Raw genomic sequence first — 8,270 nt, 5'->3', positions numbered from 1 at the left:
ATATATATATCATATTACATAATAAATATAAATATATTCTAATATAGTATATATAAATATATTACTATATAATATATTACATATTGATACTAAATTAAATTAATATTAAGTTTATTATATATAATGTATTTTATATGTTATATTGTTTAATATTAAAATTAAATATATTTAAATTTAATATTATATATATATATATATCTCACATCTTCTTTATCCATTCATCTGTTGTTGGACATCTGGGTTCTTTCCTTAGTTTGGCTATTGTGGACATTGCTGCTATAAACATTCGGGTACATGTGCCCCTTCAGATCACTACATTCGTATCTCTAGGATAAATACCCAGTAGTGTGATTGCTGGGTCATACGATAGCTCTATTTTCAACTTTTTTTTAAAATATGTTTGTTTATTTATTTGACAGAGTGAGAGAGTGGAGAAGTAGGCAGAGAGGCAGGCAGAGGGAGAGGGAGAAGCAGATTCCCTGCTGAGCAGAGAGCCTGGTGTGGGGCTGGATCCCAGGACCCTGAGATCATGACCTGAGCCGAAGGCAGAGGCTTAACCCACTGAGCCACCCAGGCACCCCTATTTTCAACTTTTTGAGCAACCTCCATACTGTTTTCCTGAGTGGCTGTACCAGGTTAGATCAGTTTTGATTTTTTTAAGAAAACTCCTTCCTCTATCAGGAGACATCTAATATCTGGTTTTCTTTCTCTTTTTGATATTAGCAATAATGCCTAGATGCATTAGTTCATTTGGGTCTACAAACAGATGATACTCCAGTTTTATCATTTCTTTTTCATTTATTTGCTGACATACCACAATAAAGAAAATCTTATTGTTATCTACAGTTTGATTACCCAGTGGTTTTTTGTATACAGATTTTCAAAATAATGAGCTGTTTCACTAGCATCTTCCAATGGCTGACCAATTTTTTTTTTAAAGTATCATTGTGAACCCATGGATTTAAAGTTACGTGATGAATTTCACAAAAGGAAGTTTGAAAAGAACCAAAATACATGGAGACTAAACAGCATCCTTCTAAAGAATGAATGGGTCAACCGGGAAATTAAAGAAGAATTGAAAAAAATCATGGAAACAAATGATAATGAAAATACAACGGTTCAAAATCTTTGGGACACAACAAAGGCAGTCCTGAGAGGAAAATATATAGCGGTACAAGCCTTTCTCAAGAAACAAGAAAGGTCTCAGGTACACAATCTAACCCTACACCTAAAGGAGCTGGAAAAAGAACAAGAAAGAAACCCTAAGCCTAGCAGGAGAAGAGAAATCATAAAGATCAGAGCAGAAATCAATGAAATAGAAACCAAAAAAACAATAGAACAAATCAACGAAAGTAGGAGCTGGTTCTTTGAAAGAATTAATAAAATTGATAAACCCCTGGCCCGACTTATCAAAAAGAAAAGAGAAAGGACCCAAATAAATAAAATCATGAATGAAAGAGGAGAGATCACAACTAACACCAAAGAAATACAAACAATTATCAGAACATACTATGAGCAACTCTACGGCAATAAATTTGACAATCTGGAAGAAATGGATGCATTCCTAGAAACATATAAACTACCACAACTGAACCAGGAAGAAATAGAAAGCCTGAACAGACCCATAACCAGTAAGGAGATTGAAACAGTCATTAAAAATCTCCAAACAAACAAAAGCCCAGGGCCAGACGGCTTCCCGGGGGAATTCTACCAAACATTTAAAGAAGAACTAATTCCTATTCTCCTGAAACTGTTCCAAAAAATAGAAATGGAAGGAAAACTTCCAAACTCATTTTATGAGGCCAGCATCACCTTGATCCCAAAACCAGGCAAGGATCCCACCAAAAAAGAGAGCTATAGACCGATATCCTTGATGAACACAGATGCGAAAATACTCAACAAAATACTAGCCAATAGGATTCAACAGTACATTAAAAAGATTATTCACCACGACCAAGTGGGATTTATTCCAGGGCTGCAAGGTTGGTTCAACATCCGCAAATCAGTCAGTGTGATACAACACATCAATAAAAGTAAGAACAAGAACCATATGATACTCTCAATAGATGCTGAAAAAGCATTTGACAAAGTACAGCATCCCTTCCTGATCAAAACTCTTCAAAGTGTAGGGATAGAGGGCACATACCTCAATATCATCAAAGCCATCTATGAAAAACCCACCGCAAATATCATTCTCAATGGAGAAAAACTGAAAGCTTTTCCACTAAGGTCAGGAACACGGCAGGGATGTCCATTATCACCACTGCTATTCAACATAGTACTAGAGGTCCTAGCCTCAGCAATCAGACAACAAAAGGAAATTAAAGGCATCCAAATCGGCAAAGAAGAAGTCAAATTATCACTCTTCGCAGATGATATGATACTATATGTGGAAAACCCAAAAGACTCCACTCCAAAACTGCTAGAACTTATACAGGAATTCAGTAAAGTGTCAGGATATAAAATCAATGCACAGAAATCAGTTGCATTTCTCTACACCAACAGCAAGACAGAAGAAAGGGAAATTAAGGAGTCAATCCCATTTACAATTGCACCCAAAACCATAAGATACCTAGGAATAAACCTAACCAAAGAGACACAGAATCTATACTCAGAAAACTATAAAGTACTCATGAAAGAAATTGAGGAAGACACAAAGAAATGGAAAAATGTTCCATGCTCCTGGATTGGAAGAATAAATATTGTGAAAATGTCTATGTTACCTAAAGCAATCTACACATTTAATGCAATTCCTATCAAAGTACCATCCATCTTTTTCAAAGAAATGGAACAAATAATTCTAAAATTTATATGGAACCAGAAAAGACCTCGAATAGCTAAAGGGATATTGAAAAAGAAAGCCAACGTTGGTGGCATCACAATCCCGGACTTCAAGCTCTATTACAAAGCTGTCATCATCAAGACAGCATGGTACTGGCACAAAAACAGACCCATAGATCAATGGAACAGAATAGAGAGCCCAGAAATAGACCCTCAAATCTATGGTCAACTAATCTTCGACAAAGCAGGAAAGAATGTCCAATGGAAAAAAGACAGCCTCTTCAATAAATGGTGCTGGGAAAATTGGACAGCCACATGCAGAAAAATGAAATTGGACCATTTCCTTACACCACACACGAAAATAGACTCAAAATGGATGAAGGACCTCAATGTGCGAAAGGAATCCATCAAAATCCTTGAGGAGAACACAGGCAGCAACCTCTTCGACCTCAGCCGCAGCAACATCTTCCTAGGAACAACGCAAAAGGCAAGGGAAGCAAGGGCAAAAATGAACTATTGGGATTTCATCAAGATCAAAAGCTTTTGCACAGCAAAGGAAACAGTTAAGAAAATCAAAAGACAACTGACAGAATGGGAGAAGATATTTGCAAACGACATATCAGATAAACGACTAGTGTCCAGAATCTATAAAGAACTTAGCAAACTCAACACCCAAAGAACAAATAATCCAATCAAGAAATGGGCAGAGGACATGAACAGACATTTCTGCAAAGAAGACATCCAGATGGCCAACAGACACATGAAAAAGTGCTCCATATCACTCGGCATCAGGGAAATACAAATCAAAACCACAATGAGATATCACCTCACACCAGTCAGAATGGCTAAAATCAACAAGTCAGGAAATGACAGATGCTGGCGAGGATGCGGAGAAAGGGGAACCCTCCTACACTGTTGGTGGGAATGCAAGCTGGTGCAGCCACTCTGGAAAACAGCATGGAGGTTCCTCAAAATGTTGAAAATAGAACTGCCCTATGACCCAGCAATTGCACTATTGGGTATTTACCCTAAAGATACAAACGTAGTGATCCAAAGGGGCACGTGTACTCAAATGTTTATAGCAGCAATGTCCACAATAGCCAAACTATGGAAAGAACCTAGATGTCCATCAACAGATGAATGGATCAAGAAGATGTGGTATATATACACAATGGAATACTATGCAGCCATCAAAAGAAATGAAATCTTGCCATTTGCGACAACATGGATGCAACTAGAGCGTATCATGCTTAGCGAAATAAGTCAAGCAGAGAAAGACAACTATCATATGATCTCCCTGATATGAGGAAGTGGTGATGCAACATGGGGGCTTAAGTGGGTACGAGAAGAATAAATGAAAGAAGATGGGATTGGGAGGGAGACAAACCATAAGTGACTCTTAATCTCACAAAACAAACTGAGGGTTGGTGGGGGGAGGGGTTTTGGGAGAAGGGGGTGGTATTATGGACATTGGGGAGGGTATGTGTTTTGGTGAGTGCTGTGAAGTGTGTAAACCTAGTGATTCACAGACCTGTACCCCTGGGGATAAAAATATATGTTTATAAAAAATAAAAAATTATATTAAAAAAAAAAAAAAAGAGAGGTAAAGTTACGTGATGAATTTCAGTCTTTTGAAAGTTTTTTTCCTCATTGATCTTCATATTGCTTCATCTTTGGCAGTCTCTGCTAGTTGGTTTTCAAGTCTTTGAGACAGATTTACTAATTTTTGATAGTCTCCTCATTATTTGATATGACAAGAGTTTCCAAGATAATCTCATATAATTTTTGTCCTGGATCTGGACCTAGAATTAACCATTTCTCCAACGAGCTCTTGTTCCTTTCAGAGGGAGATTAGATTTCAACACCAAATTCTGGGTGCTAAAGGTACTTAATTGCTTCCGGGTGCATCAGTGTTTCTAGGACTTTTCAGTTGAAAAAATTAAAAATAGCGTCTTTCAAGCAGAAAATGTGAGTTTATATTGGTACTTCAAATTCAGGACTAAAAGCTCCTAATCTCTTCTTTCTAAAATCAGTTTTTCCTTTCTCCCTTGCCAAGAATCTTGCTTATGAAGGACACTGGATATTATAATATTGCAGAATTATACTTCATGAATACAACATTTCTTGAAGTGCAAAACCATTGCTACCACCTATGCTATGATTACTGAAAACGTCATGATTTTTTTCCAGTCCTTTTTTTTTTTTTTGCCCTTAAGGCATATATTATTAGGGATGTACAATCAAAAGTTCCTTTTTAAAAGTTATTTGGATTAGTTTCTGGATGATTATGAAAGCATTAGTTACATATTTAGATTCACTTGTCTCATTTGAATTCAGTTTTTAGGGGTTTAATTTTTTATTATATAAAATGTTTATATGGTGTCAAAGTCAATTCTATAGAACAAGTTATATTCAAAGAAGTCTACCTTCTAACCCTCTCCTTTCGTCTTATTCACTCTGTACTCTTAGGGGAGATGTCAGCTTTAAGATTGGTACATATAACTATTACATATTATATTTCTTCCCATATTACCATCATTTATCCATAGTGTTATAATTAACTATATGCTAATGCTTTCCAATAGTCCTTACATTGACATATTCCCAGTCATTTTAATTGCCTGAAGGTTATTGTCTAATAGATACCCCAGGAGTAACTCATGGGATGTTAAAAAGAATTTGACTTCATACTTGAAAAGCAGCTTATCTGAACATAGACCACTTGGCTTGGATTTTATTTTTTGGTTTACCCTAGAAAGCATACAGTGTTCCTACTGAAAATTCTTCACAATTTTATTTTCTTTCAGTTATAAATACTTAAACTTTTTTTTCCCAGATGTCACTTTCTTTAATGACCAATAATTTCAATAATTTCATTAGACTTTCTTCACTGTTCTCATTCTCTTTTCCCAGGTACACAGTGTGTACTTTCTATATACATTCTTAATTTTAGGAACGTTTTTTTAATTATAGATTTTTAAAATATCTCTCTTGTTTTATTGTTTTATTTTATTTTATTTTATTTTTTATAAACATATAATACATTTTTATCCCCAGGGGTACAGGTCTGTGAATCGCCAGGTTTACACACTTCACAGCACTCACCATTGCAGATACCCTCTTGTTTTATTGTTTTGTTTATAGTTTTGGTTTTCTTCTTTGGGGACTCTTCTTATACATGTGTTATTTCTTCTTTTCCTGTCTTTCATAAGGCTGAATGTATCAAAGATTTCTAGAGGACTGCTACCTGAACTGTATCTATTAAAAGTCCAACTTTAAATGAGTGGTAAAATGTTAATGAACATAGTCTAAGGAAAGAACTGATTAACTACCAGGTGAATTGAATGCATATTCTCCTATGACTCAGACAACCAACAGACTACATGTAATCTTATGTCCTCTTATTTGCCTAAGTGGCTGAAATAAGAAATTGCATGAAATTTATTATTGCATTTGAGATTATGCACAGTTGCTAAAGTAAAGTTTACAAAATAATTCTAGGCAAAATTATTTATAATTCATTGCTAAGCAAAGATTTGTTTTCCTTAAGACCTATGTTTCTTTTTTCTAATGAAAGTCTCCATAACTCCTATGGCTGCCAGGAATCTGAGGCAGATTGTGGCTCAGTCTTGTAATAATAAACATAATTATGAGAGGATCCTTAGCACATACATGTACAAACTTGGCCCCAGCTTTTACTTCAAAGGTTTTGAAACTTTGCTGTCAAAGGACAAACTTACAGAGAAATTGTATCCAAAATACAGTTTGAATATATATTTTTTTCCTGGGAAAGTCCGGACATTTCATCAGATTTTGATTCCAAAATAGAGCTTTGACACACACACACACACACACACACACACAAAAAAAAAAGTGAAAACTATTACTTCTCTATTAATCATTTCATTAATAAAACAGAAGCTTCTGTTCAAGTTTAATTTTAAACTCTCAGTGATTCACTTTTAAAAAAACTATTTACTTTTAGAGTTATACTAAGCTTTTCTTTATCTTGACAAAATATAATTAATAATGAACTGATGAATTTAAGTATAGACCTCAATCACTGAAAATGAAGTCATGTCATTTACAAATCTACACTTATAATAAAGGGAGAAATTTTTTTCTCCCATTATGTAATAAAGATAGAAAAAAAATAAGCTCTGTTTTTACAAATATTAGGAGCCTGCTGAAAACTAAGCTGGGTTCACTAACTTTAGAAAGAAGGCTACTTCGGGACACCTGGGTGGCTCAGTTGGTTAAGCGGCTGCCTTCGGCTCGGGTCATGATCTCACATCGGGCTCCTTGCTCGGCAGGGAGCCTGCTTCTCCCTCTGCCTCTGCCTGCCACTCTGTCTGCCTGTGAGTTCTCTCTCTCTCTCTCTGACAAACAAATCAAATCTTAGAAAGAAGGCTACTTCATATATGATCATTTTAAACTGTGTCCTTCTTCAAATATGTTGAGACAAAAACTGCTTCAATAAAGTAATTATTTCTATATAAGTTAGTTTCAATTTTTTTTTAATTTTTAAATGTTTTTTTAAGATTTTATATTTGACATAGAGAGAGAGCACAAGCAGGGGGAGGGGCAGAAAGAGAGGGGGAAGCAGACTCCCTGCTGAGATCAGAACCCTGACACAGGGCTCAATCCCAGGACCCTGGGATCATGACCTGAGATGAAGGCAGACACTTAACCAACTGAGCCACACAGGCAACCCTAAATTGTTGTGGGTTTTTTTTTTTTTTTTTTTTTTAGATTTTATTTATTTCTTGGAGAGGTGGAGAGAGAGAACACAAGTGAGGGGAGAGGCAGAGGGAGAGGGAGTGCTGCTGAGTAGGGAGACTAAGGCAGGGCCCCATCTCAGGATCCCAGGACCCCAAGATCATGAGCCCAATTCAGATACTTAACCTACTGTGCCACCCAGGTACCCCTAAGCTACTTTCATTTTACTTCTTCTCTTCCTCTTCTTCCTATAATGCATTGTGTTTTCTTCCACATGGGTGAATGTCTTGAGGTCTCTTCATGAGTATTTATCAAATTGATCATAGGCTTGTTACTATAAATCAGACATCTCTGGAGAAATGCTTCCATCCACCTAACCAAGAAGTAACGTCTGCAGATAATTCTCTTGCTTGATGCATAAAGCCAAAAGATATTATAAGATAGGGTCTGTTACAGAATTAAAACAACTATTAAGTTTACCTAATGATATCTATCTGCGTAGAGTGAAGAGGTAGAATGAGGCATGCAGTACTTATTAAATCAAAGTTAACCAAACTTCAGAGGGAAAAATTAAGCTTATGTTTGGGAATCCAAAGTATTTCAATTAAATGTGTGATTTAATGGAATCACTTATCTAGAATGCATTCATTTTGTTTTTTGTCAACTATTTACTTTTAATTGTTTGTGTTAATTCTTTAAGCCTTTTTCCAGGATACAGTAAGTTTGTGATTCTGTGAACAGATTGGAATTTCAATAAAAAGTTTTGTTTA

This window comes from Mustela nivalis, assembly GCF_964662115.1.
Source record: "Mustela nivalis genome assembly, chromosome: 12".
Taxonomy (NCBI): domain Eukaryota; kingdom Metazoa; phylum Chordata; class Mammalia; order Carnivora; family Mustelidae; genus Mustela; species Mustela nivalis.
The sequence above is the reverse complement of the archived record's forward strand: the minus strand, read 5'-3'. Positions refer to the sequence as shown.